The 12943-nt window shown below is 42.9% G+C and overlaps 1 protein-coding gene across 1 annotated transcript in view; it reads left to right on the top strand.

Annotated features, from left to right (window-relative positions):
- Positions 1-12943, top strand: part of nalf2 (NALCN channel auxiliary factor 2) — a 334928-nt gene that overhangs the window by 82845 nt on the left and 239140 nt on the right. The gene's annotated exons all lie outside the window — the stretch shown is intronic.

Below are 12943 nucleotides of genomic sequence, written 5' to 3'. Positions count from 1 at the left end.
TCTGGGTTGAACTGCATCTGCCACTTCTCAGCCCAACTTTGCATCCTATCTATGTCCCTCTGTAACCTCTGACAGCCCTCCAAACTATCCACAACACCCCCAACCTTCATGTCATCTGCAAACTTACTAACCCACCCCTCCACTTCCTCATCCAGGTCGTTTATGAAAATCACAAAGAGCAAGGGTCCCAGTACAGATCCCTGAGGTACACCACTGGTCACCGACCTCGACGCAGAATACGACCCTTCAACAACCGCTCTTTGCCTTCTGGATCCACACTGCAATGTCCCCTTGGATCCCATGCCTCCTTACTTTCTCAATAAGTCTTGCATGGGGTACCTTATCAAATGCCTTGCTGAAATCCATATACACTACATCTACTACTCTCCCTTCATCGATGTGTTTAGTCACATCCTCAAAAAATTCAATCAGGCGCGTAAGGCAGGACCTGCCCTTGACAAAGCCATGCTGACTATTCCTAATCATATTATACCTCTCCAAATGTTCATAAATCCTGCCTCTCAGGATCTTCTCCATTAGTTTACCAACCACTGAAGTAAGACTCACTGGTCTATAATTCCCTTGGCTATCTCTACTCCCTTTCTTGAATAAGGGAACAACATCCGCAACCCTCCAATCTTCTGTAACCTCTCCTGTCTCCATCAACGATGCAAGGATCATCGTCAGAGGCTCCGCAATCTCTTCCCTTGCCTCCCACAGCAGTTTGGGATACATCTCATCTGGTCCCGGTGCCTTATCCAACTTGATGCTTTCCCAAAGTTCCAGCACCTCCTCTTTCCTAATATCCACATGCTCAAGCTTTTCAGCCCACTGCAAGTCCCCACTACAATCTCCCAGATCTTTTTTTTGTAGTGAATTCTGACGTAAAGTATTCATTAAGTACCTCCGCTATTTCTTCTGGATCCATACACACTTTCCCACTCCTGCACTTGATAGGCCCTATTCTTTCGCATCTTATCCCCTTGCTCTTCACATACCTGTAGAATGCCTTGGGGTTTTCCTTAATCCTGCCCACCAAGGCCTTCTCATGCCCCCTTCTCGCTCTCCTAATCTCCTTCATAAGCTCCTTCCTATTAGCCTTATACTCTTCCAGATCTCTAACATTACCTAGCTCTCTGCACCTTTTGTAAGCTTTTCTTTTCCTTTTGACTAGATTTATTATAGCCTTTGTACACCACGGTTCCTGTATCCTCTTGTGACTCCCCTGTCTCATTGGAACATGCCTATGCAGAACTCCACACAAATATCCCCTGAATATTTGCCATGTTTCTTCCGTACTTTTCCCTGAGAACATCTGTTCCCAATTTAATCTTCCAATCTCCTGCCTGAGAGCCCCATAATTCCCTTTACTCCAAGTAAACACCTTTCTAGTCTGTCTGTTCCAATCTCTCTCCAGTGCTAACGTAAAGGAGATAGAATTATGATCACTATCACCAAAATGTTCACCCACTGAGAGATCTGACACCTGACCAGGATCATTTCCCAATACCAAATCAAGCACAGCCTCTCCTCTTGTAGGCCTATCCACATATTGTGTCAAGAATCCTTCCTGAGCACACTCAACAAACTCCTCCCCATCTAAACCACTCACTGTCCGGAGATGCCAATCAATGTTTGGGAAATTAAAATCCCCCATCACAACAACTCTGTTATTCTCACACCTTTCTAGGATCTGCTTCCCCATCTGCTTCTCAATATCCCTGTTACTATAAAAAACACCCAGTAAGGTTATTGACCCCTTCCTATTCCTAACCTCCACCCACAGAGACTCCATGAACACCTTTTCTGCAGCCATGACACTATCTCTGATCAACAGTGCCACTCCCCCACCTCTTTTGCTTCCCTCCCTGTCCTTTCTGAAACATCTAAAACCCGGCACTTGAAGCAACCATTCCAGTCCCTGAGCCATCCAAGTCTCCGTAATAGCTACCACATCATAGCTCCAAGTATTGATCCAAGATCTAGGCTCATCCGCCTTGTTTGCAATACTCCTTGCGTTAAAAAGTCTTTCAAGAGACTATTAGATAGGTACATAGAGCTGAATAAAATAAAGGGCTATGGGCAAGCCTAGTAATTTCTAGGGTAGGGACATGTTCGGCACAGCTTTGTGGGCTGAAGGGCCTGAATTGTGTTCTATGTTCTATGTTCTAAAATAGACACATCTCAAACCTGTCTGAGCACGTCCCTTCTCTATCACCTGCCTCTCATACCTACTACTAGCTTTCTCTATTTGAGAGCCAAACACCTCTTCCCCAGTCTCTCCAGTTCGGATCCCACCCCCCAAGAATTCTAGTTTAAACTCTCCCCAGTAGCCTTAGCAAACCTCCCCACCAGGATATTGGTCCCCCTGGGATTCAAGTGCAACCCGTCCTCTTTGAACAGGTCATACCTGCCCCAAAAGAGGCCCCAGTGATCCAGAAATCTGAATCCCTGCTCCTTACTCCAATCCCTCAGCCACGCATTTAACCTCCTCCTCATTCTGTTCCTATACCCACTGTCACTTAGCACAGGCAGTAATCTGGAAATTACTACCTTTGAGGTCCTGCTTCTCAACTTCCTTCCTAATTCTCTATAGTCTTTTTTCAGGACCTTATTCCTTTCCCTACCTATGTCGTTGGTACCAATATGTACCACGACCTTTGGCTGTTCTCCCTCCCCCTTCAGGATATCTTGGACACGATCTGAAACATCCTGGACCCTGCGTCCACAGAATCGCTTGTCTGCCCACCTAACTATAGAGTCCCCTATCACTAGTGCCCTCCTCTCTCCTTCCCTACCCTTCTGAGCCACAGGGCCGAACTCTGTGCCAGAGACACTGCCACTGTTGCTTCCCCCAGGTAAGCTGTCTCCCCCAACAGTACTCAAGCAGGAGTACTTATTGTCAAGGGGTACAGCCACAGGGGTACTCTCTAGTACCTGACTCTTCCCCTTCCCTTTCCCCCTCCTGACTGTGACCCACTTGCCTGACTGCCGTGGCCCCAGTATGACCACCTGCCTATAACTCCTTTCTATCACCTCCTCATTCTCCCTGACCAGACGAAGGTCATCAAGCTGCATCTCCAGTTCCCTAACATGGTCCCTCAGGAGCTGCAGCTGGACACACCTGGTGCAGATGTAGCCTTCCCAGAGGCAGGGAGACTCCGGGAAATCCCACATCTGACACCGAGTACAGGAAACCACACTCATACCCCTTCCTTAACTCAAGTCACCTACCTTTCCTCGCCCCTTTACGCCTAAACCCCTTGAGCCAAAGCCCAAAACACTCTGCTCCCTCTCACTCCGCTGCCCGCTCCGACGCTGCCCGCTGGACATGGTGGTTTGCTTTTTAAACTGCCCGTGCCTTACCTGCTGACACCACGTGCCTGCGCAGTCCAGACCCCACTATTCCCGATTAAAACTTACATAAAAACTTATAAAAAAGAACTTTATAAAACTAAACCTTATAATAAAAACCCGATACAAAAAAAGAAAAACTTATCTGTCCCAAAGTCCCGACGTCTGCCGAAGCGAAACCCACGAAACGTCCGGTTTTTTTTCTACCCGCTTTTTTAAACTGCCCTATTAACTTTTATTGATCTCTATTAACTTTTGAAATAAATAGCTCTGTCATGGTCTTTTACCAGATTTTGAAACTGAACATAATCTGAAAGAAAAACCTCGACTGAAGATATCTCCCCTTCATCATTGTAAAATATTCTATTAAATCACTGAGTGCAGTCATGTTTCCAAATGAGAATGAACCAAAGTGAGAATAATGGGCACAGAAAGAGTCTGATTGTAAAGTGTTCCAGTTGCTAGAAATCTAATGCAGTCAGAAGGATCACATGGACTCCGTGGGGAAGTAAACAAGGTTAAGTAATACATTTCAGGTCAAGGACATTTTACTTAGTTTTCTTCTGTTGGATGTTGTCTGCCCTGAGAGTTCTCCATGCCTTTTGTTTCTTCTGCATAAGGAAGATACCTGGTCTATCGTGCCTGTGTTAGCACTTTGAAATAGCTAACCATTTAGTCCCATGCCTTTCTTTGATTCTCATAACCAGACAAGTTATTTCTTTTTCATATATGTACCTATTTGAAAGTAGACGGAATCTACGGTAGTGTACCGATTAGAGTAACGCTATTACAGCGCCAGCTACCTGGGTTCAATTCCCACCACTGTCTGTAAGGAGTTTGTACGTTCTCCCCGTGACTGCGTGGGTTTCCTCCGGGTGCTCCAGTTTCCTCCCACATTCCAAAGACGTACAGGTTAGGAAGTTGTGGCTATGCTATGTTGGTGCTGGAAGCGCGGCGACACTTGTGGGCTGCCCCCAGAACATTCTACGCAAAAGATGCTTTTCACTGTGTGTTTCGATGTACATGTGACTAATAAAGATATCTCATCTTATCTCATACTTTTGATACTCATTGAAGTAGGTTGTTTCAGATTAGAGTGATATCGTATTTGCTTGCTCTTGTAGGAAGCCAGGATGCTGACAAATCCCAGTGTCTGAGATGCCACCCACTGCTCATTGAAGTCAACGTGGTTGAAATCATCTCTCTGTGAATGCTGTAGTGAACAGCAACTGGTAGACACAGCAGAAGCTTCCACGAAGAGATCAATCCAGGCATGAGGGCAGAGAATGTGACATAGCTCAGTGAAGGCAGCCTTAGAAAATCTAAGGCTGCAAATATATTTTTCGTCTGGGAGGTCCATGTTGAATTTGTGCTTTACTGATGAATATATTATTGCCTCCCAGCCCAAGGTCTCTGACACACCTTAGGTGTCAGCTAACGCCATGACAATGCCTCCATTAATGTTGTCAATGGGGTCACTATTGAGGTAACCATGGAATAGGTATCTCAGCATAGAATCTTACAGAAGTATCTTACATACTGGAGAATCTGCACCCTGTTAGTTCAAGCACACTCTGTGGACCTTGGAAGGCATCTAAGCACTCCTGAAGCTGTGTAGTCAGGTCTCTCAATGTCAGAAAAGGTTCCCTTTAAATTGTGAGAAAAGCAACAGACCAGCATGATGTGCATCTGGCTCTACTGAGACTGTTCCACTATGGCCATATTGTGAAGTTGTGAGCTCTGAATTTTTTTGGGTATTAGCGGAACTGTGCAGTGCACAACTGGTGAAATTGTTAGGTATGCACCAGCCACAAGGAAAAGATCAGGTGTGCTAACATGGCAAATGCATGGTGCAGTTTCAAACTTAACACAACTTGACCTGGAAATGATTGTTAGTGCGACCTACTCCAGGTAAGGTCACATTTTGCCATCAACACTTAAAGGTTGGGTTTCCAGTTTTCTGCTTTTAATAATGTTAATCACGGGAGTAATATGGGTCTGGAATCTATGGTTAACTTACCCATTCTTCAATCCAATACCAAAACCAATCCAATGCCATCAGACTTTTTTACATCACCCTGAGAGAGCAGATCAGGCTGCTGTTTAATGAATCATCCAAATGCCATGGTGTAGAAAATCAATAGCATAACATTCTTTTCGGTGTTCATGACTGAATATTGACTAAGCCCAGAGTGCAACGCATTAATGTCCACTTTTGGGTTCAGTTCACTCAAGGAGTTTAACTGGGTACTTCCAGTGATTCATACTTGCCTGCCCATCACTAGTTCCTAACTTTCCACCCACCCAACCACTCAGCCTGAGCTTCTGCTCCCTGGGTCCCCAACCCCACTGCCCTTAGTCTGTCTACACCACCTCCATCCTCTGTCATTGAGTTAGTTCATCCTCCCTGTCACAGATATTTTGAAGTTACCCCCCACCCCCCATCCCCACCCACTGCAGCCACTGTCCAAGCCCCGATCCTCAGTGCAGAATTCCTCATCCATGCCTTTGCCCTCCCTCCCAAATCCCTGGACCCATCCTGGACAGTGCAGTTTCCAAATCTGAAAATGTGCAACACTCTTCCAGTGGCACCTGAGGCCTTGGCTCATAAGTGACTATTCAGTATTTTCAGGCACATCCCTCCAACTGTGCACTCCTTCAGTGGAGTGTCAAGTTCTATCTATTAGAGTTAAGTTTCCAGTGTGATAATTGTATACAAAACTTACCAATACAGAGGCATGCGTACAACCCACTGGGCCACAGCCATAGGGTCATAGAGCTATACCACACGGAAATAGGCCCTTCGGCCCAACTTGTCCATGCTAACCAAGTTGCCTAACTGAGCTAGTCCTTTTTGACTGTGTTTGGCCCATATCCCTCTCCTATCCTTGTACCTGTGCAAGTGTCCTTTAAATGTACCTGCCTCAACACACAGAAGACTTGGTATCAAGCAACCTCTTAGTTCCGACTAATCTTTAAATCTCCTTCCTGAGACTTCCCTCAATTCATTCTTTCTTTTGATGTGCTGGTCAGCAATTTCTGATCTCACTTCTCCTTTCACGTTTCACTGGTAACTGGTATCTTGTCAGGATCACTAATAACTTTTGAAATAAATAGTTCTGTTACCAGATTTTGAAATTGATCATAATCTGAAAAGAAAACTGGATCGAAGTTATCTCCCTTTCATCATTGTAAAATATTCTATTAGGTCATCACGTACTGTCCTGTTTCCAAACAGTAATGAGCCCAACTGAGAATAATAGGAGCACAGAACACAGCAAGAGTCCAATTGTAAAGTGCTCCAGATATTGGAAATCTGATGCACTCAGAGGGACAAGCAGCAGATCATTGTAGGAAGACATAAGCAAAACAGGAGCAGGAGTAGCTCAGCATTCCTCTGACTCTGCCCTGCATTCATCAAGGTCATGGTTAACCCTCTACCTCAGCGCCATCTTCCATCTCTGTCTCCATTTTCCTTGATTCCCTGAATGTCCAGAGATATACTGATCTCTGTTTTGAATGAACTCAGCAACTGAGCTTGCACTGGCATCCAGGTAGAGAATTCCAAAGATTCTCCACTCTGTGAAATTTCTCCTCATATTGATCCTAAATGGCCCTTTATTCTGAGACTATGACCCCTGGTTCTAACCTCCTCAGCCAGGCAACGTCCTCCCTGTATCCAGTCAGACCAAAGCTTTAAACAATATTCCTGGTGCAGCCTTTTACATTTGTAGTAACACTTGCTTACTCCTGTATTCAAATCCTTTCATAATAAAGGCTAATGTATCATTTACCTTCCAACTTGCATGGCTTTTTGTGACTTTTGTATAAGCACATATGGGTCCTTTTAAACATCAATGTCTCTCAACTTCTCACCATTTAAAAAATACGCTGCTTTTCTATTTTGTGCACCAAAGTGCAGTCTAAACACTGATCCCTGCAGTTGATACTGATCACAACCTGCCAGCCTGAGAAAAATCCAATTATTCCCACACTCCTGCATGAGATCTCATCAAAAGTCTTCAGGAAATCCAAATATTCTACATCCATTGGTTCTCCCTTAACTATTCTACCAGTTACATCCTCACAAAACTCCAACAGGTTCATCAAACATGAAATTCCTTTCATAAATCCATGCTGAGTCTGCACAATCCTGTTCTCTTCAAGGTGTTCTGTTATTACGTCTATCACTATGGATTCCAGCATTTTTCCTACTAGTCATTGAACATTGAATATAGAACAATACAGCACTGGACAGGCCATTTGGCCCACAGTGTTGTGCCAATCTAGATGCCAATTAATATTAAATGTCCTCTTCCTGTGTATCATCCATATCCCTCATTCCCTTCATATTCATGTGAAATTGGGTTAGTAACATAGTGATGTTAGGTCAGCAGTTATCATTTTCTCTCTCTGTCTTTTCTTCAACAGTATGGTCACATCTGCTCCTCTGCATCCAAAGGAACAATTTCAAAATCTAACAAGAAATTGAAAGTTAATGACCAGAGCAATCACTATCCCTATTGTCACGTTTCCAGAACACGATAGAACTCATCCAATCCTTGGGGGTTATTAGTTTTCAAGCTCAATAACTTTTCTAGTACTATTTTCGGCTAACTTTTCAATTTTCCAATACCACAAGCCCCTTGGTTTTCCAATATTTCTGGCAGGTGTTTTGTGTCTTCTTATGTGATGACGGATACAAAGTAGTTGTTTAACTCCTCTATCATTTCCATATACCCTGTTATAGATTCTCCCATCCAGCCCTTGCAGAAAGAGAATTCTTCCATGCCATATCTGTGGAGAGAGAAACAGTTTTAAATAATACATTTCAAGTCAATGACATATGACTCAAATCCCTTCTTCATTGATATTGTCTATCCAGAAAGTTTTCGGTATTTTCTGTTTTCTCTGCATAAAAGAAGGCAATTGGCCGTCTGTGTCTGGATTTGAAAGTGCTGTTTGAAAAAGCCAGCAATTTGATCTTGTTCCTCTGCTTCTTCCTCATAACCAGACAAATTATTTATTTTGTTTTAAATTATGTGTTCCTTTTTGAAAGTTACAACTGAATCTGCTTTCAGCACCTTTTAAAGCAGGATATGCCACACCACAACAACTTACTGAGAAAAATATTCATCTCTTCTTAAGCTCTGTTGCCATCTCCCTTAAAACTGACCTTTCCAATTAATGAACTTCTTACCAATCAAAACAATTTCTGAACCTCTTACCAATCAAAACAGTTCCATTACCCATCAAAAGACTTCCATTTTTTAAATTCTTCCACTAACTTTCTCAACCTGCTCTGTTATCGAGAGAATAATTATAGCCGTCTAGATAATTGAAATCCATCATTTCCCCTCCTCTGTTCTGGTAAACGTCTTCTGTACCCTCTCCAAGCCATTGATATTCTTCATAATGCATGATTCCCAGAATTAGGCAGAATACTCCACCTGAGGCCTAACCTGCAATTTGTAGATTTAACTTAACGGGAGCTGGGTTGCAAGAATTAATCCAGAAACCTTGGAGGGAAAACAAAATATGATAAAATGTAAGTAGAAAGGCTGAGAGATTAGGAATAGATGCGAGGAGTAATCAGGAAAAGAAAGAGCAACATGAAGCAGCGTTTACTTACAATGTTATTGGCAGTGAGCTGAGGAACAGCAACTGGGCAGGTAGGAGTTGAGTGCAGTAGGGACTGGGTGAACAGATGTGTCTCATTCATTAAGTGATCCTGGAGAAAGGGTTGGGATTAGGGGAGGACAATAGTGGGTGAAGATTGGAGAAGAACAAAGTTGTGGCGGAGGGAGTCAGTCATTCAGATTATCTAAGACTATGATGTACTGTACATAAACATTGCACTGCTGATGTTTAACTGAATTTGGAGAGGTGGACAAGGACATCTTGAAAAGGTAAATTGCGATTGAGAAGGCTTTGCTTGTCATTATTCTTACAGATGTTCCTGGAGTTAGTGGAAGATTTGGCCATGTAATACATAAACAGTACGACAGGGTATACAGACTTCATTGCCCAAGAGTGTCAGATATTTATAGAACAAGAGAAACCTTCCTGTATTATTTCTAATTATTTTACCAACTTAAATAATAGGATTAATACTTTGCAGTGGTATATATTTTGCTTCAAGGTGAAATGAAAACAGGCAATTATGGGGACATACAGTAATTCTGTCAGCCTCTGAATGCAGATAAGACGATAACATTTCAGGGAAAATCCTTGTCAAAACTTGCAACTTGTTTCTGACAAAATATCATCTCATTGTTTTTCTTCTCAGATATTGAAGGATCTGTTGTGCTTTTGCAACATTTTACTTTTACTTTGTAATTCTAACATTAGTTGCATTCTTCAGCTCTATGTCAATGAAGTACGCAGTTTTTTTCAGTAGAGATCTGCTTTTGTGCAATTCCCTGATGGTCCATTGGAACAAGGGGTTTCTTGGCCTTGCTTTTGAGAATGTGAGCTTTAGCAGTATCTTTAAGAGGCATGATTGATTTATTGATTACTTCTCCACTGTGCGCAATGACCAAGCAGGTAGCTTTTTGAAGTGACACAGCCTCTAAAAGGCACTTAGCTACAGAGTTACTCCCTAGGCTTGAGAACTATTTTTGGTGGCTTTCTTTCCAGTATAGGAATCATTGATTGAGTACTGTAAATATCACTTTCAGGCAACCAATATGGGGTGCCTCGCTGGAGATGCTGGTGAGGAGAAATGATTAACTCTGTGAGGTACTAAGAGGCAAAAGTTTTCTCATACTGAATTTAACAATCGATTTTCTTTTTTCCTCAGATGTTAAGCTGGTTGGTCTAGAAATTCAATCAAAGAGTTCTGCTTACATCAGCTGTATGCAATTGTAAGCAAAACATGATTTTTTGGGTCAATTCATAGCACTCTGATACTATTCAATATGAATTACACATGTGCTTCCAATGCATTTTCCTTGCTCAATGTGCATCAAATGGTGTCATTCCTTGTGCAATGCTAATATCGTTTCCATGACTTACACTCTATCCTTTGGACACATTCACACCCTCTCCCCCTTATGGTATCATCACCTCCTTCCACCCATCAGTCTTAGCCCTGTTGCACCCTGATTGGCTCAGGCCTGACCTCAAACCCCACCCCCAGTTGCCAACTACTTACAAGGTTTGAGCATTGTTGCTGTGAAACCAAAATGTATTCACCAAGGTCCCACTAAAAGCAATGACATAATATCCACAGTATCTATTCTTTGGGTAACATTGTTTGAGGGGTAATTATTTCTCTCAGGTCCCCTCATTTTCCTCACAGTGAAACATTCAACATTTTTATGGAACTTGGCAAGGTTAGGTACGGAGTTGATGGACCTTCTGGCTGGGATGTCTAGACCATGGATTACAGTTTCAAAGTAAGGAATCAGCCATTCAGCACCGAAATGAGAAGAGATTCCTTCAGCCAGAGGGTAGGGAATCTTTGGAATTCTTTGCTGACAGCACTGTGGAGGTTCAGTTACTGATAATATTCAAGACAGAGGTTGATAGATTTTGAGGTGTTAAAGAAATTGAGGGAAATGTGGTTAGTGCTGGAAAGAAAGCCTGAATTAATAGATGAGCTATGAGATTTTTATGAACTTTCTCACTGAAACAACACAGACAGGAAAGTCCCAATCTCATTCCCTTCACACCTGCCTGTCCAGAATACAGTTAATAATATCATGTGGGACCACATTATTGTATTAAAAGAATGAACACAGTACAAATTAGATGGTATAATTCTAAAAGTGGCACACTAGTAGGGTAGCACAGCTGGTAGAGCTGCTGCCACACAGTTCTAGCAACCTGGGTTCAATCCCAATCTCCAATGCTAAATGTGTGAAGTTTACATTTTCCTCCGGGTGTTACATTCTTTTCCCACATCCCAAAGATGTGTGGCACCTAGTGTGTAGGTGAGAAGGGGGAGAGTTGATAGAAATGTGGAGAGAATAAAATGGGACTTGTGTGAATGGATGCTTGATGGTCAAAGCAGACCTAGTTGGCTGAAGGGCTTGGTTCTGTGCTGAATCTGAATCAGAATCAGGTTTATTATCACTGACACATGTTGTGAAATTTGTTGTTTTGCAGCAACAGTACAGTGCAAGACATAAAGGCATTAAAATTAATACAAGTTACAAAAATAAATAAATAGTGCAAAAGAGGAATAATAAGGTCGTGTTCATGGGTTCATGGACCATTCAGAAATCTGATGGGAAGAGGAAGAAGCTGTTCCTGAAATGTTGAGTGTGGGCCTTCAGGCTCCTGTACCTCCTCCCCGATAGTAGTAATGTGAAGAGGGCATGTCCCCAGTGGTGAGGATCCTTAATGTTGGATGTCACCTTCTTGAGGCACCGCCTCTTGAAGATGTCCTCAGTGGCGGGGAGGGTTGTACCCATGATGGAACTGGCTGAGTCTACAACCCTCTGCTGCCCCTTTCGATCCTGCACATTGGAGCCTTCATACTAGGCAGTGATGCAACCAGTCAGAAGGCTCTCCATCATACAACTGTAGAAATTTTCAAGAGTCTTTGGTGACATACCAAGTCTCTTCAAACCCCTAATGAAGTGGAGCTGTTGGCGTGCCTTCTTCATGATTGCATCAATGTGTTGGGCCCAAGATAGATCCTATCAGATTTTGCTCCCAGGAACTTGAAGCTGCTCACCGTTGACCCCTCAATGAAGACTGGTGTGTGTTCTCCCAACTTCCAGTTCCTGAAGTCCACAATCAATTTTGGTTTTGCTGATGTTGAGTGCGAGGTTGTTGTTGCAATGCCACTCAACCAGCCTATTTATCTCACTCCTGTACACCTCCTCATCGCCATCTGAGATTCTACCAACCACAGTGGTATCATTGGCAAATTTATAGATGGCATTTGAGCTGTGCCTAGCCACACAGTCATAAGTGTAGCGAGAGTAGAGCAGTGGGCTAAGCACCATCCTTGAGGTACGCCTGTGTTGATTGTCAGTGAGGAGGAGATGTTACTACCGATCTGCACTGACTTTGGTCTCCCGATAAGGAAGTTGAAGATCCAGTTCCAAAGGGAGGTACAGAGGCCCAGATTTTGAAGCTTGTTGATTAGTACTGAGGGGATGATGGTGTTGAATGCCAAGGTGTATTACTCTATAACAGAGGGGTCTGGGATAATACGTGCATTCGTCATTGAAAGTGGTAGCCAAGTTGAGAAAGTGATGAACAAAATCATATGGGCTCCTTTGCTTTATAAGTAGAGACATAGGATACAGATGCAAAGATGTCATGATGAACCTTTACTGAACAATGTTTTAGCCTAAATTGGAGTATTGTGTTCAATTTGGGAAAGATGTAAAGTCTTTAGAAAGGGTACAGAAGAGGTTTACTAAAATGATTTCAGGAATGAGAGACTTTAGTTCTGTAGATACACTGGAGAAGATAGGTTTGTTATCAGTGAAACAAATGAGATTATGAGGAAATCTGATAGAAGGCACTGAAAATCATAAAGGAAATAGACAGATTAGATGGAAGAAAACTGGTCCCTTTGATAGAGGGGTCAGGAACCTGGGCACATAGAATGGAGGTGATTGGTAAA

Source organism: Pristis pectinata, chromosome 8 (assembly GCF_009764475.1).
Source record: "Pristis pectinata isolate sPriPec2 chromosome 8, sPriPec2.1.pri, whole genome shotgun sequence".
In the NCBI taxonomy this organism is placed as follows: domain Eukaryota; kingdom Metazoa; phylum Chordata; class Chondrichthyes; order Rhinopristiformes; family Pristidae; genus Pristis; species Pristis pectinata.
Note: the sequence above shows the minus strand (reverse complement) of the source record. Positions and strands in the feature narration are given on the sequence as shown.